The sequence below is a fragment of the Sminthopsis crassicaudata genome, chromosome 1 (genome assembly GCF_048593235.1).
Source record: "Sminthopsis crassicaudata isolate SCR6 chromosome 1, ASM4859323v1, whole genome shotgun sequence".
In the NCBI taxonomy this organism is placed as follows: Eukaryota; Metazoa; Chordata; class Mammalia; order Dasyuromorphia; family Dasyuridae; genus Sminthopsis; species Sminthopsis crassicaudata.
In genome coordinates, this window is record NC_133617.1 from 647,301,617 (window position 1) to 647,327,459 (window position 25,843).

Below are 25,843 nucleotides of genomic sequence, written 5' to 3' on the forward strand. Positions count from 1 at the left end.
TTGCATTTGCTCAGCTCCTTATTAAATTTAGATTGCCATGAGAACTGTCATCCTTAATGTCCCACAAATAGAAGTACTCTTTCCTTCATAAGATATTATTACTAATATAATTAATGAAAAATATTCCTATACTTAAAATTTTAAAATTTTATAAATAATCATTAACTTTCATAATTGGACTTTCTTATAGTCTTCTTTAGTTAAGTATATTGACTCTGTATTTTGATTTAACAGGTTAAAATATATGCTATCTTCTCCTATAATTTCATCTGTCCTCACCTTTCCCCCACCCAGGTTCAAGTATATACTCCTCTCTTCTTTAGCTTCATTCTTCTATACTTCCCACCAGTGACTTAGAAATTTGATGATGTAATTATTTATTCGTCACTTGCTTTGTGTTCCACTGAGGGAGAGGGTCTTTGTGCATCCCCAAACCCAACTCAACTGTGTTCATTCTTTCAGAAACGTAAAACATCGCCCATACTTTTCAAGCCCCTATCAGCACACACAGATATTTCCTCATTTTTCCTTTTTTATTCCCACTTCTACCTCTAACTTCTTGTCTCAGTGCTAGTTTCTTTTGAGGGTTAGATTCTTTACAAAAATCCAATTTCCAGGGAATCTATATGCTTCTTAAGATTAAGTTTCCCTATAAATAAGCAAAGAAGACACACAGAAAGGCTTGTGACCATAATCCCGTTAAAATATATTTTTAAAAACCTTACATGCCTAAAATATTCTAATTCTATGCAAACAGTAACATTTCCAAAATATTCTTAATGCTTTTAAATGCTGTCTAACTTAATTATTGGAAAACAACTTTTTAGTAAGTGTACCTTTTTCTTTCCATAGTATCACAAGTAAGAAATTGGATACGGCATTTCCTAGAAAGCTGGGATCATAAGATTTAGGACTGTAAGAAAAATCAGAGATTTTGGTCCATTTTGTGGTTGATGAGACTGAAACCCCAAAGGAAGGGTGTTATGACATGCCCAGAGTCATATAAATAAGATGGCTAAAATTCTCACTCTTGAACCCTAGTCAGTCCTCCTTTCATTATATGCTTCTCTGGATTTAATGATTGCATAGAGGCAGTTGCCATTGAATCAAAACTTTTATTTCACTTCTAAAATGTTTGTTCTTGGGAAAGCATATAATTTAAGGGTCTGGGTTTCATAGATTTATGAGAGGAAAACACCAAAGACTTTGGCTTGGGCATCCTTATTAAGTCCTAATTTAAATAGTAATACAAAGTACTACCTATTTCAACATTTCATGAGTTTTTTACAGGATTTCAATTCTTATGCATATCAACCTCTAGATATATTTGTTTATAGACTTTATAATTTATATTCCAGAAAACATCACACTTTTGTGACCAAATTCTTTGTTTGTAGGTACTTTGTAGTTTATGCCAGTAGGTATAAGTACCAGTAGGTAGTTTGTAATACACTTTAGTAGAAAAGAGCACTAAGTAATCATATGAAGTATTAGTATTATGTAAGACAAGTTCAGACATTCATGTTGGATGATAAGAGTAAAACATTGTAAATTCATGAAGTGATTTTGTTCCTCCTTTTATGAAATGATATTGATGCATCTGTGTTTGATATCGTAGATCACAGTTTATATAGTTCTGTAGACAAATCAGCAGATGTAGAATAATTTCTCTTTGAGTCAGGCAATCATTCAGACATTAACATTACTAAATATTCCCAATTTCCATTTTTATATACAGAAGAATTCTATCGGTAGTATATCTATCTATCTATCTATCTATCTATCTATCTATCTATCTATCTATACATTCTGAAATTTAACCCTTCTCTGACCTTATTCTATGACATATTTTGGAAAAATTGGCTTTCCCAAGGACATGTTAATGAGGAAGGAAAAATATCTGGTTACTATGGAACTAATGATGCACACCATTTCTTCTAATTCAAGCAATCCTGACTTGAGAAGGTTGAAGGTCCAGCAAATATGCTGTTGGTTATGCTCTCTAAAAAAGCAAACCTATATTCCTGGCATATTTCTGGACAGAAGTGAAATTGTTGGATATTATTGAAGGAGGGGAGGAATGAATGGTTAACTCATAACTTGTCTGCATCCAGATATGTGCTACACAGGAAAAAGAGAATGTAGCTGATCTCTTGATTTCAGGAGACTATAATGGTTGCACTAAGGTGGCAATAGCTTGATTTTCTCTTTTCTAAGAATTTCTCTTGAAGCCTATTTGTTTTGTATATTTGGGAGAATGTTTGATTTGGGTTCTTTCCTTCCATGTTTTTCCATTTGATTCCTCCTTTGTTTCCTCAAAGGCTTTAAATCACAACTGTTTTGATCAAGGAGAGCATAGCTTATCCCCCTCTTGAAGCTGCCATGTCACTTGATGTGTCAATCAAAGTATGTCTCCTGTGACACAATCTTTGCTAGGGGCTCCAGATGCTGCCTTTGCTGCAGTCAAAACTCCTACAGGCATAGAAGCAAAATCTTAACCAGACCTTGATCTCCCAAATATCAACACCCAAGGCTGCCACAAGATACTGGGTTGCAGTTCTTTAAAAGAGAAGAAAATCCCAAACTGCAAAAAGAAAAAAAAATGACACAAATTAACCACCTCATCTGGGAAGTCACTGATAAAAAACAATTTCATCATCAGCTCACTTTTTTGAATACTTTACAGTCTATAAAGTCAAGGATTAAATGTACAGAAACTTATATTTAAACACATCCTTCTCCATTGAATACAAAGATAATTCTTGTTGCCCACTACAGTGTGCATTGATCTCATCTTATTCGTTTACCCCAATACAGAAATAATGACGAGTACAGGGATTAAGCCTATGACCCTGAGACCTGTATACTCATGTTCTAACCAGTTGAGTTAGCCAAACACAATGGCAAGCTTAGAAAGCAGGTATTGCATAAACTGTGCTTGCTCTCAGACAATATGAGTTTCAATACTTTGACTCATTTCACTCAAAAACAATAGCAACAACAAAAAACCTCTTACAAAATGCATAAAGATTAGGTTGGCATTTTACAATCACCCTTTGTAGGTATGTTGTATTCTATAAATATAATTATAACTATTTTTTTTTAAAATAAGGATTAATTATGAAATTATTTATTTAAGAACAATTAAAAACCAGATCATCATAATTTTTGTAATCAATATTAACCTACTATGTAATTGCAAATTTTTATTTGGTATAGTTTTTAAATCTGGGTAATATAACTAACTGTTAGAATGCAGCAGTTTCTTAAGATAGCCAAAAAAAGTAAGATTTTTTTTTCATATTCAGTTACCATATTTAGGTAGTTTAAATCATAAATGTATGGAAAAATTGGATAAAAATATTTCCATGCAAGTATGAAATAGATAATGTTTGTATGTAGACTATCAAGCATTATTAAGAATACTAGGAATTTTAATGTCATTATGCTATTTGGTAGAGTGATCTTTGAAAAATATATAAAATCTTTTAAACACCTTTTGGTTGTATTTAAAACAAGAGCATGTAAGCAGTTTCACTTAAAATGTGAGAAGTTTTGAGATTTTTATTCTAATTTGTATGATAATACTAAATTCACATAATTAATATGTTTGTAGTTCTATATGCATATTTATTACACATTTTTCTAATATTATCAGATGTCTTTCCCATTGGACCTTGGTACTTCTAACTTTTAGCCCTAATTTTACTTTGTTTTCTGTGTTAGAATCTGAAAGTCATTCTTTCATTCCTTCTACTTCCACTCTCTGGGACTTTTGAAATAAGTGATTGTTATTCTGCGTTCTTTTCCTTCTATGACTGTGCTCATGGTGTGTGTGTGTGTGTTATACATTTTTGAGGTTGCTGGAGGCCTTATTTTCGTTTCCCTTTAGTGGATCATTACTTTAAAATATGTTAGAATAATGATCAATAATTCTGGTTTTGTAATACTCAAGCCTCTCCAATTATTTTGAGGAATATAATTTTTAAAACAGTGTATATAATGTCTGACATTTTTAAAAGTGGGGGAGGCACAAGTCTTGAGAAGTAAAACAAATAATGAGAGAGCCCTTCAGAAAAATAGGAGTCACTTCTAGTGAGGACTTATTTTTCCCAGTGGCAATGAAATCAATTAGCTTGATGAAGCTATAGTTCATCCCCAAATAAATCCTTGGTGGTTGGTTGACACCATGCCATTCTTTGTCTCATTAAAATGCTTGACAGCTTCAACCTAAGAATGCCAGATTGAATTTAAATAGACCTGAGTTCTAGACCTGGATCTGTCATCTGTAACATGTATGTTCCATGCAGAAAATACTTTCTTCAGCCACTAAACAGCAAGAGATGCAGGTAGTATGATTGGATGATTCCCTTGGGACAAAGTCACAAGCACTTAAAATTTTTCAGTGGAAAAAAAGGACTTTTTCACCTGATTATTGTTTTGGAGGCCATAGTTTTAGAGAAGAAGGCTGGAGAAGCAATGAAAAAAACCTGGAGACAAGCAGACTGGTATTCAAAGGGTTGTCATTTAGAAAAATGATATTTGGCTTATTTTGCCTGGCCTGAAGGGCAGAATTAGCAGCAAAGTGTAGAGAAGTCCAGAGGAGCAGATTGAAACTGGATGGAAAGAGAAACTTAACAATAAGAGCAGTCTCACAGTGGGATGGGTGAGATTGCCTCTTCACCAGGAGGACTTTATGCAGGGGCTGGTGATCTCCTTGACAGCAGTAGTGTCTAGGGATTTTGAGATCAGTACAATATTGACCAGATGGTCTTTTCCTGATTTTTAGATCCTGTGATTAATTAACAAAATAATCTTGGCCAAATAAGTCACTTTACCTCCCTCTGCCTTATTTTTTCAAATAGTAACATGAGGGTATGGGAATAGATGATATTTACAACTTCTTTCAGTTCTAAGATCTTATGATTAATATTTCTGCAGAGCATGAGGCATGCCCAGTAAGTGTAGTAAAGCTTGATATTTTGCATGACTAAGGAATAATTTGAGTATAAATTTAATGACAATAAGTTAATATTTGTTTTCATTAGCACTCTCTTTGCTAAGTAACTCAGAGGGAGAGCTCATATATTGTATGTATAATACTAGTATATCTATATTAGATTTTATAAATATGGTCTTTGTAACCCTGGGCAAGGACATGCGTGACTGAGGCAATTTCAACATTGCAGAAGAGGTGCCAACTTATACTAATAGAGGAAGTTTCCACATATGGGAGTCCTTGATGAAATTGAGGTCCAATTCCTGTGCTTATTATCCCATGTTGTAATTTGTATTTGAGAGACTAGTGGAGAGTACTTTTATATTGATAAAACTCTTCAAAAGGGGCCAGGTGAAATGGAAGAACAAGAAAAATAAGTCTTTGTATAGCCTCCACCATGTTTTTGGGGAACCCTCTAACTACTTCTCCTTATTCAGATGAAATGTTTGAAAGCTTTATTCTCTTCTAAAGATACTGAAGTCAATGGACTGACCTGATAAATCCAAAATGAATTATTTCCATCTATTTTTGATTTGTGCAATTCTTTTTTATTGTATCTTTATTTACTCTGAAGAAAAATAAAATCATAATAAGGCCTTTGGCAAAGTAGGTAAAAAAACCCCAAAAAACAAAAAACAAAAAAACCCCACACCTTATATAAATTTGTCTCCCTTTCCCAAATGACCTAGTTTTTTGTTTTTTTTTATTGTTCAGTTGTTTCAGTCATGTCCAATTTTTTGTGACCCCATTTGGAGATTTCTTGGCAAAGATCCTGAGATAGTTTGCTATTTTCTTTTCTAGATCATTTTACAGATGAGGAAATTGAGGCAAACAGGGTTAAGTGACTTGCCTAGGGTCATATATAGAATATGTGGCTGAGGCCATATTTGAACTTGGAATTTTACGATTAAGACCTAGCACTTTGTCACCTAGCTGCCCAGACCTGGTATAAAATACCAAAAATCCTTAGAATTTTGGCACATAAGTAGCATAGTTAACTGGTCCACTGGATGCTTGATCCTGGTAGACTACTTGTGTTTTTTTTTTTTTTTTTTTTGTGCTATATTCTTTTCTTAGGAAGTACACACACACACACACACACATACACACACACATACACACACACACACTTGCCATTTTACCTTTTTGTCTTTGTATATATGCAATTGAATGTCCTTTGCAAAATTTGTTTCCTTACTTTAACTTCAAGCTGAAGTTTTGAATAATTTTTCTAGATGTGCAAGGACATCAGATTTCAGTGAAATTGAGTAACACTGATCTGTGTGATTCTGTGGTTGTAGTCACTAAAATTATATAAGATACTAGTGGAGATGATTTTCTAATTTTGTATAGAATAGGAGCATCATGAAAAAGATTATATTACTATTTTACCTTATTTGTTGAATATTTATGATTTTCCCTTTTATTGAACATGGCTACTTTAACTTAATGATTCCTATTTTCTGTTCTCCTTCCTCCTATTTTGTCTTTTGCTGTTATGTTTGCTTTCTGAAGCCTGGATATTTCTGTACTTCAAGGATCTATAATTTTATTTGTGTAGCTATATATATATATATATATATATATATATATATATATATATACATATATATATATATATATATACATATTTACTGATGAAGAGCACAACTCTCAGTAAATACTTTACTAGATAGTATCTTGAATTGGTTTAGCTGGAATAAAAATCAATCCTCATTTGTATCCAAGAGTTTGATGATAAAGCTCTCCAAATTTAGAAAGGCTGGTCCTCAGACAATAAAGTCTCGTGCTCAGTAAGACCCACCATAGTTTGTGTTCATTGGCCTAGCTTTCAAGAAAAAGGTAGGGATAAATGTGTTCTGTTTTTTCCTCTGTCAGTCCTTGAGTTATTTTATTTAGGAAAGGTCCTAAAGTAAACAAGTGAAGTAATAGACATATGTTATCTTGGGACTTGGGTCATGTTGAGATTTGGGGTTAAGAGAGAGAACAAAGCTAAGAACCAATGTGTAACCAACCCCAGGAATAATACAGTTAAGTGACTTGCCTAGGGTCATATATAGAATATGTGGCTGAGGCCATATTTGAACTTGGAGTCAGAAATACAGTGTTGAGATTTTAGTCTATTTTGTGTTTTATTTATATTGTTTTGCTAAAAAAATTTATTAATTATATTTCATTTGAGAAACTAGTTATTTGCAGCTAGATGATTCAGTGGATAAAGTGCTTACATCTGAAGTCAGGAAGATTCCTCCTCCTCCTAAATTCAGATCTGGCCTCAGATACTTTCTAACTAGGGAAACTTGGGCAAGTGACTTAACCCTGTCTTCCTCAGTTTCCTCATCTGTAAAATTAGCTGGAAAAAGAAATTGTATCTGTCAAGAAAACAAAGATTTGGACACAACTGAAAAACGACTGAACAATAAAAACAAGAAACATGTGCTCAGTAAAATTATTTTGTAAATGAATAAATTTTTCAATATCTTTAGTTTCATTAAAGTCCAGTAGATGGTTGAGGTGGTCAGTATCCCCCTTCAAGTGATAGATGCCAGATACAGAGTTTTTTGGTTATGGGTCTACTTCTTTATCTTTTAAAAAAGTTCATCTTTTCCTTTTATTCACACTAACTTCATTGTACATAAGGTTCCATCTCTGTGAGATAGTGACAATATTTGTGAAATATTTGAGTTACACTTGGGTAAAAAGACTTAAGGAAGTATGGAGCTTGATCACTGTTATAACTTTCAGCACTATGAGTAGAAGAGCTGCTGAAAGATATGAAGATAATTTGTCACTACAGTATTAAAATTCAAAAATGTATACCCAAAACTTAACCTTTTAATACTACTTTAATAATACTTATCTTAAAAAAAGATACAAGTAAAACTTTAAAGATTACCTTTTTGTTCTTATAATTAAGAAACTGAATACTGAGAGCTTTAAAACTTTTAGCTACTGTAAGTATAATTGTAAAATATTTGGGGGTTGTTGATTTTTTTTTTTTTGTTGTTGTTGTTGATTTTTTTTTCTCCAAAAGATAGTATTTGATGAATTGCTTAGGTGAAAACTTGGAAAGGAAAGGGTTATCTACAAATTGAGAGAGTTTATTATGGCTTAGTGATTTGCTGATTGATTTCATTTGCTGTCAGTTAAGGCTCTCTTAATGTCAGTTTTCTTTGCATAATGCCTTGAAATAAAGACTGATGAAGTTCTTCAGATTGATGCCGCTTACATAAACTGACCCTGATTTGCCCTATTCTGCATGACAATTTAAATGACAGCAGTTAGAGGGAAATATAGCAATGAATATGCAACTCAGGGATTAAAGTAGATTCAATAAATCTTTCAAAAACTAGATCTTGGCATAAAAAAAAATCTTTTATTTTATAGATGTCCAAAATTTTACTAAACAGACCATCATTGTTCCCAATGTATCTGTATTCTTGAAGTAAAGAGAGGACCAGAAAAAATAACATAATCTTAGACACACATATAATATATTTCTATATTATAAATATACATGTGACATAACACATGTATAATATTGTATAGACACACTTAATACATATGTACATATATACATTTTATTTACAGATATATGTATATTATATATAATATGTACATATGACATATGTTTTATCTACATTATACTTATACATTTTATACATATATTCTCTTTTTATTCAAACTTAGAGTTTACACTTAGAACTCTGTCCAAATATATGTCTTTATCCACTGAATTTCTTAAGATTTTTTATAATGTTCCATTTTCTTAACCTTTTTAGGTCCATCCAAGCATTTTGTGTTCTAGTGATAGAGACCTGCTTTCTGTTTCTCTCACATGACAATCCATCTCTCATCTTCTTGCCTGTATTGGCAGTCCTCAGCATTTGGAATCTTGACATCCCTGGCATCTTTCAAGATTCAATTCTTAAGCCACTTTCTAGAGGAAGCCTTGCTGGGCCCTTCACTCACTTGAACCTTTTCCTATAAAGTCTTCAAGTCTTTATGTATCTTGAATGTTCCTTTTTTATTTACAAGTTGTGTTCTACATTAGAATTTTAAGATTCTTGAAAACATGACTTGTTTCCCATATGTTTCCCTTTGTATCCCTAGCACTTAGCACTATAGTTGGGAAATGACATGCACTCAATAATATTTATTTATTGTTTAAATAAGTAGCAGTTTTTCATTCAGTGCTCAAAATTCTTATTGAACCAGATTTTAAAAAGGCAACTTAGAGGATTAATTGCAGATACAATTTCCTGAAAGAGTAATCAAATTACATTTCAGTGTCCTGAGCCTATGGAGCTTCCTAAAGATTAAGGTGTCTTAAAAACTTACATAACTTGTACCCAAGAAAGAGGGGGAACTCTGGTTCTGGTACAGCTTTTTGCCTAGAGGTATATTTAAAAATAAGCATACTCCCAAATAGTCAACAAAAAAAGTCTACAAGAAAATACCCAAGTGTGGAAAAAGACTATTGTTTTTTGCTCATGGCTTGTGTGAGGGGAAATTGTATATAAGTCTGAATGGGGTCTATGACACATGAAAATAAGACAGATATGTTTACCAACATTTTCATTTTCTATATACTTAGTAATATTGCTCACTTCCACAATCTAAATTCTAAAAGATTGTTTTTGACACCATTTAGATCCACATGAAAAAGCTATCACTTGTTAATTAAAACATGCAATTCATGTAAATAAGTAAAATAAAGAATTGAAATATAAAATGCCCCTATGATATATAAATTGTGCTTTTATATTAAATAAAAAGCATTAACTGAAGAAGATGTTATTTTTTATTATTCTGAAGTCTGCTAACTACCAAAGACTTAAGTATTTAAAGAGCAAATTTATCCACTTTTAAATAGAGAGGGGGATGTACCCTGTGTATAAAGTTACCCTTGACAGATGCTATTTCACAATAATTTTTCCTAGGAAAGTTTCTGAAAACCAGTATAATGCCAATTGTCTTATCTTTTTATTATCTTGTTCCTTTGCACTCCTTACTAATACTATTTTGAAAAAAAAAATTGTATCTTAGAGGAATTGGGACTTTTTAAGATTTGTCTATATGTGAGAATATACTTATATACATAAAACTATGAAAAGTGAAAGGTATTTTTCTTGGCATATCTTTGTTGAGAAATTGTTAGGTTTTTGATGTCAAAAATTTGTAAACAGAAAAAATTATAAGTACCAGTATCTTGAAAAATTTTTAATTGTTCTCCCAACATAGAACTTCTTTTTATGTTTTTTCCTTTAATTCTAATAAATTAAAAGTTTATATATATATAAGTATATATAGTATAAGTATAAGGGTTTTTTTCCCTAAAATTAAATTTTATTTTCAATCAGTAAGAATTCCTCTTCTTTTTCTCCTAATTGAATAAAGAAGAAAAATAAAAACCCTGTTACAAACATGTTTAGGCAGGCAAAATAAATTTTATATTGGTCATATTTTTTAAAGATCATTTTGCATATTAGTATTAAGAAGTATATGTTTCATCATTAGTCTTCTGGAATTTTGGTCAGTTGTTATGCTAATCAGAGTTTCTAAGTCTTTTTGAGTTGTTTGACTTCACACTTGTTGTCATCGTATAAATTAGTCTTCCAACTCTGCTGATTTTACTAGGTTTTATCAGAAACTATTATAGTACAGTAGTATTCCATTGCATTTATATACTACAATCCAGTTTATGTTTATGTTATGTTATGTTAACTGGGTTATGTCAACCAGTTGAATGTTTGGTCCCTTATAGTTTTTTTATTCATATGTACCCTTTTATGTTTTTCTTGATGCCTGTGTCCACTTCAAAGTTCTTTGTAGCATTGGTGTTTTCATCATGAATGTTTGGAAATTCTCCACTTCATTAAAACTTTTTTCTGTAGCATTATGCATAATTGTGCTACATAAATCATTCTTGACTTTAAGAGCAATTTTTTTTTTTTTTTTTTTGCCTTACGGAATATTGTATTTCAAGGTCTTTGCACATTTGGTGACTGCTAAATGATATGATCCTAACTGTGATTTCTTTGTACTTGAACTCTTTTTTTCTGACCGCTTGTAGAATTTTTTTTTCTTTGACCAGAAAACTTTGAATTTGGGGTATAATATTAATGGGAGTATGCATTTTGAGATTTCTTTCAGGAGGCGACTACAGAATTCTTAATATTTTTCACTTTGTCTTATTGTTCTAAGAGGCTAGTTTTCTTTTAAGATTTCTTAAAATAGGATATGTAGATTATTTTCTATTTCCCTTTAATTTTTGATGATTCAGAATATTTTTTCATGTGGTTATTTATAAATATATTTATTTTTCATATCCTTCAACCATCTATCTATCTATTAAGGAATGGAGCTCTAATCAGAGAAATTTTTTTTTTTTTTTTTTTTTTTTTTTTTTTTTTTTTTCCTGAGGCTGGGGCCAGTTTCCTGGCAGGGTCACACAGCTAGGAAGTGTTAAGTGTCTGAGACTAGATTTGAACTCGGGTCCTCCTGAATTCAAGGCTGGTGCTCTATCCACTGCGCCACCTAGCTTCCCCCCTAATCAAAGAAATTTAATACAAAGATTTTTTTTCCATTTCAATTTCTTCCCTTTTTATCCTGGATGCATTAATTTTGTCAGTGTAGAAACTTTTCAGTTTCATGAAATTTGAAGTTTTAGCTTTTGTAATTGTTTCTGTTTAGTTAAGAATACAAATCTACTCAGTTTTGGGAGGTATGTCATCTACTTTTTAAATTTTATAATATGAACTTTAAAATATTAAGGTTACACATCTATTTCATTTAAATAGAAAAATTCCATATATTTTATGGAATATAGTGAAAGCTATTGGCTTACACTTTCTGCCACTTTGCTTTCTGCAATTCCTAGCAGGTTTTTGTTTTTTAATCACATAGAAAGTCTTTCCTAAGTTGTAAAGTTCTCTGTTTCAGTTTCCTTGGGGTCTCTGGGAGCAGTTCAGTAATCACCACTAGTGCAGCTAGGGATTAAAGTCCAAATCCTTTATTATCTCTTTCAAAGTCTTCTCTCCTTTCCTGGGGCCTGGTTAGCTTTCTTATAGTCCAGATCCTTTATTATTTTCTTCCTGGGGCTGCAGCTTTCTGAAGAGCATTTCAGTCTGGCCTTGGTCTTAGTGGGAAGAGTAGGAGTTCAGGCCAGCCACCAGGAAGATTGAAGATTGAATTGAATTTCTCCCTTTGGTTCTAAGAGCTTAAACTCCTGCCGCCAGTCCTCTGCCTTCTTTCAGAATAAATCCTGGCTGAGGCTCCTAGTTTATATGCTGTACACTGAGTATAAACCAATCATTGTATCACTAGGAAACCATTATTTGTTGTAGGATTAAATCAATGCTAAACTAGATTTAATCATTGTCTTCTCAATCCACTTAGTACCTTATTTCAAGTTCTGGCCCATAACACTAAGTAATTTATGTTTTCTGATATATCTAAAATTAGATGATTAAATTCAATTGTATCTGAATCTCCTTTATCTTTTCTGTTCCATTAATTCACCTTTCTATTTTGTAACCTATACTGGATGTTTTTTTTTTTTTAATAACTTCTGTTTTCTAAAATGGTCTAAAGTCTAGAAATTCTATTCATCTTTATCCTCATTTCTTTTCATTATTTCCTATATAATTTAGATCTTTTATTTTTCTAAATAGATTTTATAATTTTTTTATCAAGTTGTATAAAGTATCTTTGATAATTTGATTTCTATAACATTAAAAATATGAATTAACTTTAGTAGAATTGTTATTTTTAATCATATTCACATGGCCCAATCCTAAACTCTGAATATCTCTCAAGCTATTGAAGTTATTTATTGCTTTACGGAACACTTTGTAATTGAATCTGCACAGGTCTTTTGTAATTTTTAGCAAATTAATCCCCAACTCTTTTATGCATTTTGTAGTTATTTGGAAGGGATTTTTCTTCCTATTATTACCTCTTACACTTTGTTATTATGAAGAAATACATATATATATATATATATATATATATATATATATATATATATTTTTTTTGTACCATGCAACTTTGTTAAAGATATTAATGGTTTTATTTAGTATTTTTTGAAAAGAGAAATGGCAAACTACTCCAGTATCTTTGCCAAGAAAACCCCAAATAGTATCATGAAGAGTGGGTTTTGCTTGGAAAACAACTGAACAACAGCTTTTTATCTTTGGTGATTCCCTAGGATTTTCCAAGTAAAACATTGAATAATCATCGAATTAGCATGGAGATTTTTACATAGACACGGACACATAGACACATACATACCTTCTTTATCTATGTTTATGTCTTTAATTTCTTTCTCTTTTTTGATTGCTATTGTTAGCATTTCTAGAACTATACCAAGTAATTGTGGAGAGAATGACCATCTTTACTCATATTTATTGGAATAGCTTCTAGTGTATTCTCATTGCATATGAAGTTTGTTTTAGATTTTTATGGTTTAAAAAAAGACTATGCCTATACTTTGTAGTGTTAGGTTCATGTCTCAACCCATGCCCTTATAATACTTGAACTTTCATTCAAATTCACTTTATTCTGGAAGCATTTTAATGGGAATTCAGGCCAGTCTTAGATGTCTTTTTTGGGAGATTGGTTCTATCCTTTCAACCCAGTAGGAATTGACTAAGGGTATATAGTGTTCTGGGTTTTGGTTAATAAGTGGTAAGAGTGCAAGAAGAGGGACAGAAAATGGAGAAAGCATGGTGAAAGATTAATACCTGCAGATATATTTGTGATTAGTGATAAGATCAATAGAATTGTATTCTTAGAATTAGAAATCATTTAATTGAGGATCCTCATTTTACAGATAAAAAAATAAAAGAAATCTTGAGTGATTTACTAAAGTCACAAAAATATTAACTGTTAAGCCCTGATCATGAATCTAGGTCCTTTCCCAACTTAGTGCAATTTTACTTTTCAGATTTTGAACCAGAAGTACATAGTTAATTAACATCCTGAAAATTTATTTTCCCTGAGGTATTTAGATATATCAGAAGAAGCTTAAATTTTTGATATGATACAAGTATCATATTCCCTTCTTGAGAAACTAAAACATTATGCAAATAGTTAAGAAATAAAGTCCTATTTAAAAAAAAAAAAAAACTTTGAGGGTAAATTGTCATTCACTAAATAGTTACATCTAAGGTATATGTGATAAAGGAATTTGGTTTTCATGTGATTTATTTTAAAATATAGCCATTTATAATAATGGCTTCTTCAGTATGTTAAGAATGAATATGAAATATCTACTTCCTCAGGTCTGAGGTTGATTACTCCTTTTGGGTAGTACCTTCTTCATCATAAAGAGATCATTTGTAAATAGGAAGATGAGCTTTTGATGGAGACAAAGCAACTTTTTCACTTTGATATTATGAGAAATAGTATGAATTAATGCACAGAGTACTGAATGTGGAGGTAGGAAACCTGGTTTTAAATCTCAATTTTGTTATTGTTCAGTCTTTTCAGTCATGTCTGACTGTTAGTGACCCTATTTGGAGTTTTCTTCGCAAAGATACCATAGTGGTTTGCCATTTCTTTCTCCAGCTCATTTTACAGGTGAGGAAATTGAGGCAAATATGGTTAAGTGACTTGCCCAGGGTCACATAGATTATATCTGAGGGCAAATTAGAACTCAAGAAGGTGAGTCATCTTGACTCCAGCCCTAGAGCTCTATCTAGTTGTCCTGAATCTCACTTTAGCCTCTTACTAATAGTTTAATCATAGACAAGTTACTTAAGCTTAGTTTCCTCATCTGTAAAATATGGGTAATTTTAGTTGTAGTATTTATAAGATCATTGAGAAATAAGCTCTGTATAAACCCAAAAGCATGATATGAAAGTAAATTACTAATTATATATTTTTAGATGTTGATTTCTACACACTTTTCTTTGAAAAGCTCACGAGATTGTTTTGGAGATACTATTCTTGTATATTTATTTGATAAATGATATATTCTCTATTAAGAATAACACTTAGGCATATCAATTTATATATACAATGAATTTGCATATATTAGTTTATTTGACTTGATTTAAACTGTATCAAATAGTTTTTAAGTTAATTCTTGTTAAACTTGGCTGATAAAGAGACAACCAGATCTGTTAAGGCCTTTGTTGCCATGAGATTTCTGTCTCAAATCAGTTGCTTAGCATTTCATGTTATGCAGCTTGTCACATGATACTTTCCCATGAAGTTGATTTATTTTGACCAAATATATAAATGTCAGAAAGATAATTAAACTCTTGTATAAGTTTATACTTTCAAATGAAATGATTGTCAATTATTAACATGACATCTTCTCAATATTAATATGACTTAATAAATTGGCCAGAGTAGAGCTAGAGATAAATGATTAAGATAAATTCTACAATCCAAAGAAACTTCAGATAAATATATGTATCATAGGATTAAGAGGTAGAAGAGAGCACATAGGTCACCTAGTCTAACTAGTTCATTTTATAGAATTACTTTCCCATATTATAAATAAGTGAATTTTCTAAAAAGTTAGTGAGTTTTAATACAGTTCACTATTGCAAGTCTCTAAAATTTAAGAATCTATTAACGACTTGATATATTGAGAGCTTTCATATAAATGAAATACATTTTAAGGTGCTTGAAAATTTTTTATTCATTATGGGTTGTATCAGTTTCCCGATAGAACATGATATGTAATAATAAGAATAGCAATAATAATACATTTTAAAGCAGAGGTGTCAGACAGGAAGCCTGTAAGCCATGTGTGGCCCACAACACTTTTGAGTGTAATTGGGAATCAGATTAAAATAAAATTGGGAAATGTTTAACAAAATAAATAAAAATATAATAACACATAGATAATATTAATGTTATTTTAGTGACTTCTATTTCTTTTTCTTTCTTTTTTTTTTTTTCCTGAGGCTGGGGTTAAGTGACTTGCCCAGGGTCACATTAACAAAATAAATAAAAATATAATAACACATAGATAATATTAATGTTATTTTAGTGACTTCTATTTCTTTTTCTTTCTTTTTTTTTTCCCTGAGGCTGGGGTTAAGTGACTTGCCCAGGGTCACACAGCTAGGAAGTGTTAAGTGTCTGAGACCAGATTTGAACTTGGGTCCTCCTGAATTCAAGGCTGGTGCTTTATCCACTACACCACCTAGCTGCCTCCGATTTCTATTTCTTTTGAGTTTGACACTATAGTGTTACAGTTTACAAAGTATTTTAAATGGTATCTTATTAGAGTTTCATCTTACAACAGCCATGAAAAGTCAGTACTGTAAGTATGTTATCCCCATTGTACATATAAGCAAAGTGAGGCGCAGAAAAGTTAAGTGTCTTGCACATAGTCACATAGCTAATAAATATTAGAAGCAGGATACGTAAGTATGTATCTTATGACTCTGAGAGTCTGTGTATGATGGCATGCTGCTTTAAGCTTATGATAATTGGGATGTGAAGTAGCAAGAAAAACATTATACAATTAAAATACTAACAATTCAATGAAATGCAATTCACTGTCAGAATTAAAATTATACATATCAGTAATTACCAAATGCATAAAAGCTTTTTAAAAGTCTAGTTTAAGTAATGTAGGAGTAGATTCCTTTTATTTTAAGACCAAGGACAGTATTTTTCATGATCCCAGTATCACATAAATACTTTTTATGTCATTTACATGTAAATCTGTAACTTTATGTATTAGATTTCACCAAAATACATTAATAATTTCAAAACACATACTCATCTGAAGAATTTTATTAGTCACTTTTTGTTTCAAAATGAAATTTGTACCACAAACATAATTTTCTCTCCAAGGTTACAAATAATTTTAGAATCATCAAATCCAACCGTCCTTTTATTAAACTTTATCATCCTTGGAATTTTTGTTAATTCTGCTTCTATCAAGCTTACCTTTCTAGTCTATCTTCTGTGTCAATTCTCATGGTCTCTGTCCTCATTCAGGTTCTTGTTCCTCTTGACTGAGCTATTAGAACAGCTTTCTGACCCCCCCGCCTTGAATTCTTCCTTTATTCAACTGCCAACAAAATCTTCCTGGTTCTGTGTCACTCGCCTGCTCTCAACCCTTCAGTGACTCCCTATTGGATCAAATGCAAACTCCTTAGACTGACATTTAATCTAACTCCAAAATCTGCCCCCAATTTACTGTTCTATCTAATCTATTTCACTTTTTTTTTTCTGACATATGCTCTAAATTAAATTCAGGGAGAACTTATTAAGCACCTGCTATGTACAAGGTTTAGTGCTGAGGAAAGAAAGACCATTTACATCACTTGAGATTGTGAAAAGTCTTGCTCTCTTATACAAACCCCAGAAATATCTGAAAAGGGAAACAGAGAAAAGGATGGTAAATAGAAGTATGCTTTCCAGAACTACACAAAAAGAAACTGACAGAGACTAGGTTGGGGTTATAGTAGGGAAGTTAGTGTTAGCTTTGGTAAATAACTCTAAAGCTGCTGACACTCTGAACCCAAGGGTGTTTGGGGGAGGGGGAAGGATGAGTTTTCAAACAGCAGGGTGCTGGAGTGATCTCTACTCAGCTTGAATAGGGTTGATTATTAAATTTTCAGTGTGAACATTTACAACTCAGAAATTGGCAATTTCTACAAATCAGGGCTTGATTTATTGTTTCATTGATTATCTAGACTTTAGAAAACTAATACTGCATATTTAAATTTAAAAGTGTGTAACATACAGAAGATCCTGGTTGTTAAATATTTGTCAGCATCCTTCTATATTGCTTGAGCTCAGCAGAAGTATAGAAGAAGGCTTAGGGAAGGCTAAAAAGTAGACGTAACTCTTATTTCTATAGTGCCGTCAGAATTGCAACATGCTATATGTCCTCTATCTCATTTGATCTTCACAGCACTTCTTGTGAGCCCATGTGGCTTGCAGTAATCAGGGACCAAAGTCATACCTTAGTATTAGCCTATTAGTACAGAAGCAAGGTACACACTCATTCCTCACAAGTCACTGTTCAGAAAGACAAGACTTGACCATTCATTCCTTGGAACACTTAAGAACCACATCAGACTCAACTCATCAGTGGGTTGCCCACACAGTGATCCTTTCAGGAAGTAGTTTCTGAAGGGAATAAATAAAGAACAAAAAGTAACATAGAACAGGAAATAGAAAATTGTATCCAATAAGTGAACTTCCTGGAAAATCGAGTGGAAAACAGAAGTCATTGATTTTATGAGACAAAGCCAAGAGCATGAAAAGATATAAGAAAATGTAAGCTATTTAAGTAATTATAAAAAAAAAAAAAAACCATATCCAAATCTGGTAGAACCAGAAAGCAACCTCCTAAAAATTCCAAATTGAAAATGCCCATAAATATTGTAGATTAAAAAACAGAACTTCCAAGATAAGCAGGAAAATACTATAAGAAGCCAGAAAATACCAAGAAACTACAATAAAGATGACACAGTATAAGACTATGGATTAAATGAATCGTTTGATATATGATGGTCAAAAATTAATTGCTATCGGGAAGTTCAATGAAATAATAGAATATAAAAGAAATACATACAAAAATTTCTTTATATTATAATAGCTAGCATATATATGGTGCTTCAAGGTTTACAAATCATTTTACAAATATTATTTCATTTTTATCTTTACAACCACCCCGGGAAATAGATGCTATCATTATCACCTGCTCCATTACCCATGGGGAAATAGGGTCCTACAGCTAGGAGCAGTATTTAAATTCAAGTCATCCATCCTGACTTCAGTTTTACCCCTATAACCACTGTTTCACTTTACTGTCTCTCTCTTACCTATGTATCTAGGAGAGATACTGTAGAATGTACAAACGTCTAGCTACCAAGACATGGACAAATTTTATTAATACAACTATAAAGCATTCCTAACCCAAACAGATTTAAATAATGGAAAATATATTAATTGCTCATGGTTGGATTATACCAATAAAATAAAAACAACAACACTACCTAAATTAATTCACTTATTATGTAAATATTTTATAAGTATCTATTATGTACCAGGGATATTAAGCATTGAGTATACAAAGAAATGGGGAGGAAATTTTTCTACACTCAAGGAACTCACATATATAATGTGATTTGCCCTACCAATTAAACTACCAAAGAATTACATTATAGAGCTAAAAAAATAAATCTAATGAAGAGTAACAACTGGCCAAAAATTTAAGGGAAATAATAAAAAGAAGTAGGAAAAAGGCCCTCCCCCCCAAAAAAAAACAAAGAAAAAAATAGCATCATTGAATCATATATATGTGTGTGTGTGTGTGTGTGTGTATGTGTGTATGTAGATAGATAGATATAGATATAGATATGTATAGATATATAGATATGGATATGGATATTCAGAAAATGATACAAACAAATAGAATGGTTTTGGAATTAATATGTTAAATTTGAAATTATACTTTAAAAGGTCAAATAATATGCAATGGAGAGTCATAGTTCCATATATAGTCCTCTTTTACTGTTCTTTGTAGGGACAGACGTTCATTCTTGTTGATATTTTTTAAGTTCATCAAAATTAAAAGGATAGAAAAGTGACCAAGCATAAGTTCTTGAAGGAGGTTATATTCTACTGGGAAATACATTTAAACATATAAATAAATATAATATTAGAGGAGAGAGCCAAAACTAATAATTAGATGGATCATAAAATTCTTCCTGTAGAACAGAGGTTCTTAATCTGTAATCTGTGTGTGTGTGTGTGTGTGTGTGTGTGCGCGCACGCATGCGTGCGTGCTATAGATCTCAATCAGATGAAGCCTATAGATCCAGAAAAAAATCAATCGCTCACCAAGCATTTATTAACTATTACTTTGTGTTGGACACTGCAAAGCCCTGGAGAGGTGGTGGGTGGTGGTGGTGGAGAGGATAAATTTCTAAGGGAGAAGTCAATATACAAAAGTATATATAGGGTGTGTGTATACACACACACACACACACACACACACACACACATATGTATAAAGGTATATATAGGGCTAAATGAATGTAATCTCAGGTAAAATACTAGCATTAATGTTTTTAAATGCATGTAATATATATTGTTACAGAAAAATCAGTTTTTAAAAAATAGTTATCAAAATTTTTTGAAACTGTTATTAATTATATATAAATGAACCTAATAACCACATTAATTTATAAGAAATAGCATAAATTATATTTTGAGATATTTGTAACAACTACCCTGTTACATTTAAATATGATTTCTGTTTTTGACAAAGTTATAAATATCGATAATAATATTGATCATTTTTGTCAGCATTCATAATAAAATGGGATCAGCAGAGGATAGAGTGCTGGAAGTTAACAAAACCTGAGTTCAGATCTGGCCTCAGATATTTACTAGCTGTGTAACAAACGAAGTCACTTAATCTGTTTTTGCCTTGGTTTTCTCCTATATAGTAATACCAAACTAGGATGTTATCAGAACTAAATGAGATAATTTATGTAAAATGATTTGCAAAACTTCAAGTGCTACATAAATGCTAGTTAGCTATTATTCATGGACTCCATCAACTATGGATTACCCTGTTGTAGAAGCTAGTAGCTGAGCTAAAACTCTAGGAGATGGAAGTAATGAGCGAGTGCAATCTAGACATGGGACTAGAAAATGAAATGTTTATTTTGGATAAGTGGGATTCATTTATATAAATATTAGAATATGTGAAGAACAGTAATGTAAAATATCTGGAAAGGTATCCTGGAGCCAAAGTGTTAGGAGCTTTAAAAGCCAAGCTGAAGAGTTTGTATTTTTTCTTCTTAATAGAGAGTCACTGAAGATTCTTAAACATGGGAGATAATTTAGACTTGCTAAATTATTTTTACAGCTTCATAGAGGTTATATTTGAAATGGGAAATTGGAAGCAGGGAGACCAATTAAGTGTCTATTATAGCAGTCCATCTGAAGGATGATAAGAAGCTAAACTAGGTTGAAATTTTTAGAGTCAGGAAAAGCAAAGGCATACAAGAGGTTTATGAAAGTAGATTTGACAAGTTGTAGCAACTGTTCACAGAAGTGAGAGTGAAAAAGTCTTGAAGATGTCTGTGAGGTTGCAGTTTTAAGTGACTAGAAGAATGGTGGTCTTAAAAAAATCAGTAAGTCTGGATGAAAAGCTTTAAGAAGAGAATAATGAATTCTGATGTTGAATTTGAGATGCCTAATGGACCTTCAAGAGTCCTAAAGACATCTGTTGGTAATGTAGAGCTTAGGAGAGAGGTAATGAGAAATGATGACAATTTAAGGAGGTACTTTTTAAAAAAAAGCCTACAGAGTGAATTCGTAACTATTCACTTATTTTATCATATTTGCCCATATCTTCTATACCCATGCCTAGAATTTTCAGTGTCTATATTTCTACTTGTTGAAATCCATCTCTTTTTTCAGTGCTCAGCTCCAATCTACTTTCTCATGAAGTATGCGGATTCTTCATTAAATCCTTTTATATTGTTAAGTACCGACTTAGCACTTAGTAAGAACCTAATATCTCATTATCTCATTAGCACTTAGTAAGAACCTAATATCTCATTATCTCATTAGCACTTAGTAAAAATCTAACAGTTTTATATTTATTTGGATGTATATTTTACTACCTCTCACCCCAATCCTCCTATTCTAAGGAGAATGTGAGCTACTTAAATGCCTGTATGAATCTTTTTTTGATTTTCTCAGCAGTAGCACTGAACTATGTCTATGGTACACAAAAATACTTTAATGCATCTATTATCTCATCAATGTGGATGTTTCCTCCAAAGATGTCACAATAATTTCATGCCTTCCCATACTAAGTAGCTCTTGTTATGTGGCCTCATGTGAATTTGCCATGGGAAGTCTATCCCATATGAGAAGACTTTATAAGTTTCCCCTGTTATCACATGGATGCCATTGAAATGCTTGGGTTGTCCATCTATTCTTAGCCTTTGACAAATGATCAACTCATTTTTTATATTAATCATACATTTTCTTGATAATGTCCTTTGTTCTAATTCTTCGAAGTTCCTTCTCTAGACTAATGATATCCATCATGTATCTCTTCATTGCTTTTTGTATACTTTTCTCCCCCCCCCCTTTTTTTTTTTCAGAGTCCATAGTGTTCCATGACATTCAGCCAGGCAACACTGGAAGAATAATGATATTTTAAAAAAGATTAGCTTTTATTTCTAGGGAATTTTGGAGGTCATTAAAAGAGCTTTGTAATATCCTGAAGCCACTTTAGCTTGCTATCCTCCCTCTGATTAATTCTGGACCTATTGTCTGTCTGTAAGTCATAATCTAACTGTATATTATTCCCTTTAAAAATTTTTTTTATCATTAACACAAAACTGACCAACAAACACAAATATCTCAGTATAAAAGAACTGAGAATTGAATTATATGTGAAATTGTGAATGTGCTTTACTCATAGTTTTTTAAAGTATAAATTCAGTTTAAGAAAGTAGTAACAAAATTGTTTTCTTTTGTTTATTTAAAAACACTTTAATTGTGCTCTTTCTTTACAAATTTTTTTGAATCTGTATTACTTTATACCAACTAGTTTCTCCCACTCCCTTCAAACTGAGGTGGTACTTTATAATAAAGTATGGTCTAACAAAGCAGATATGTTAGACATAACTGAAAATGTATATTTCGTTTTATATTAACCTCTTTGTCAAAAAACAGGAGGTCTTTATCCTCAGTCTTTTAAAGTTATGATTGACCACTGCTTTTTGTAGATTCTGAAGTCCTTTGAATCTTTTTCATATTGTTGCCATACTATAAGTTGTGTTTCCATTCTGTTTATTTCATTTTACGATGGTTTCATTGAAATCTTCCCAAGTTTTTTTTTTTGACTCTAGAATTTTGTCTTGCCTTGGTTTATTAATTTTATAGAGTATATTTATATGCTATAGCTAAAGAGGATCTATTTTGTTTCCTGTTCTTTGACATAATAAAAAATGAAGCTTAAAAAAGTGTGAGAGTGTATGTGTCTATGTAAATGTGTATGTTTATGTGTGTATATGTATGTATATGTTTCTGTATATGTTATTATGTGTATATGTGTATATATATATATATATATATATATATACATATATATATATATATATATATGTTTGTGTATGTGTGTACATGTATGCGTTCTTTACCTTAGTCTTTGACCTTCCCAGCAAATATGCTGACTTGTAGCATTGCTGGTTAATTTTCTTTTCTTTCTTTCTTTTTTTTATTTTATTTAGAATTTTTTTTTCACAGTATATATGCATGAGTAATTTTTTTATAATATTATCCCTTGTATTCATTTTTCCAAATTATCCCCCCCCTCCATTCCCTCCCCCCGATGACAGGCAATCCCATACATTTTACATGTGTTACAATAAAACCTAGATACAGTATATGTGTATAAATACCATTTTCTTGTTGCACATTAAGTATTAGCTTCCGAAGGTATAAGTAACCTGGGTAGATAGACAGTAGTGCTAACAATTTACATTCACTTCCCAGTGTTCCATCTCTGGGTGTAGTTATTTCTGTCCATCATTGATCAACTGGAAGTGAGTTGGATCTTCTTTATGTTGAAGATATCCACTTCCATCAGAATACATCTTCATACAGCATTGAAGTGTACAGCGATCTTCTGCTTCTATTCATTTCACTCAGCATCAGTTGATGTAAGTCTCTCCAAGCCTCTCTGTATTCCTCCTGCTGGTCATTTCTTACAGAACAATAGTATTCCATAACCTTCATATAGCTGGTTAATTTTCAATAGCTTTATAATTGCCTTAGTCTATTCCACTCCATCTTTGCCCTTAATAAGGTCTGACAACATTACTTTCATACTTAGTAAATTCTAGAAGTTCTATTTACCTCTGAGTTCAAATATAAACTCCTCTGATATTCAAAACTCTGTACCACCTGGCCCCTTACTACTTTTCTAATCTTCTTACATCCTTCTCCCCACCATGCATTCTATGATACAGCCATACTCACCTCCTTGCTCTTCTGCTCATAAGGTGTTCCATAATGTTTCTAAGCCTTAGCATTGGCTGTTAGTTAACTCTCCTTCACTCCACTTCCTGGCATTCTTGCTTGCTTTCAAGAATCAGCTCAAGTACTGCCTTTTGCTGGAGATATCTGCTAATCCTCTCAACTACACTGCTGTCCTCTCTATCTTGTGTCTCTGTACTGCCAAGAGGTAACATGATTGAGTGGAGAGAGATCTAGCTCTGGAGTCAGAGGACAGAGGCTCGAAACTCACCTTTAAAATGCCTACTGCCTCTCAGACCATGGGCAAGTTGTTTAATTAGATGGCTTCTGAAGTCTCTGATAGTTTTATGACCCTAGGAACTTATGAGTACATAGTCTATCTCTGCTGTTAGAATGAAAACTCTTTGAGAGTAACTAGCCTGGTGCTCAGTATATACTGGCATATATAATGAGCATATATGCTCATTGCTACAGTCTAGAGGCTTTTTAATATGGTTCTAAATTTCTTTCCAGAGTGATTAGAATAATTCATAGTTCAATGAATAGTGTGTTGGTATGTCTGTCTTCATAGGAAGGTTCTGCCAATATTGGTCTTTTTCTGCATTTGCCATCTTTGCCATTATGATGGGTCTAAGGTGGAATGTTATTGTTTTATTTTTGAGAGAGAGGAGAGAGAGAAATAGAGAAAGAAGGGGGGAGATAATATATTTGAACTGTTTTGCCCACTTTAATGTTAACTATTATTAGGACATCTAATAGATAGTAGGTGTTAATGACTTCTTTTAGTTATGTTTATGATTTCTCTAGCCTTTTGGGTCCGCAGTTTATCTTTTGTCTAATCTTCAAGATTTCTTTTATATTTTTTGGAACATTTTTTAATTTTAAATATTTCACACTAAGTTCATTAATCTATTTTGTCTCATGTGTTCTCAGAGAATTTTTTTTTCTGCTTTAGCTGGAAAAGTGGTTTAGTTTACAGGAAATTTTTTTTTGTCTCATTATTAGAATCTTTTTGCACTCCCCCCCCCCCATAATTTAGCGTATCCTGAATTTATTCTTTGGCTTTATTGTTATTGGAGATATCATTCTCTAATAAATATTTTGGTCTATGTTTTGCTTATTTCCCCTATTTTTAATTAATCATTATTTTTATATTATGATATATGAATCACACATTTAATATTTCTGATTTTAAAAATTATTTATAATTTTTCTATGTCCTATATATTATTTTATTTTTTCAAATGTAGCAAATTTGCCAAGAAATATATATATATGTATATATATATATTTTTTTTTTACCATTAAGTCATTACACATACTTGCTATATTGCTGATCTTTATTCTAAGCCTCAGAGATACAAAGAAGATCAAAAACAATATCTGCTTTCAAGGAGTTCATATTGTAGTAATGAAGGACAACTTATATTGAAAATAAGTACAGAGTAGATGGAAAGTAACTTTAGAGAAGATAGTACTAGCAGCTGAAGGAGACCAGACAGGGGAGAATGGAAGGAATTTAGGCTAAGGATTAAAGGAAGTCAGGGAGTTTTAGAAGCTCAGTGAGTTCCCAAGATTGGGAAGAGAATCAGTACAAAAACACAGATCTTCATTGTGTGTGAGAAACACTAACTAGCTCATGTGCACAGAGAGAATAATTGCATCCATGTTAACTGATGAGATACTACAGAAAAGGGGAAGAGAAGGTGGAACCAAGATGATAAAGAGAAACCTTGGACTTATCTGAGTTTTTCCCTCATATTACTTCAAAGACTTTTAAATAATATCCTGTGCTGGAGTGGCAGATTCCACAAAAAGGATGGGGTGAAACAGTTTCTTAGC

General features: G+C 31.9%; 1 protein-coding gene across 6 annotated transcripts in view; it reads left to right on the plus strand.

The window, feature by feature from the left end:
- Window positions 1-25,843, plus strand: part of CCDC171 (coiled-coil domain containing 171) — a 507,402-nt gene that overhangs the window by 364,702 nt on the left and 116,857 nt on the right. The gene's annotated exons all lie outside the window — the stretch shown is intronic.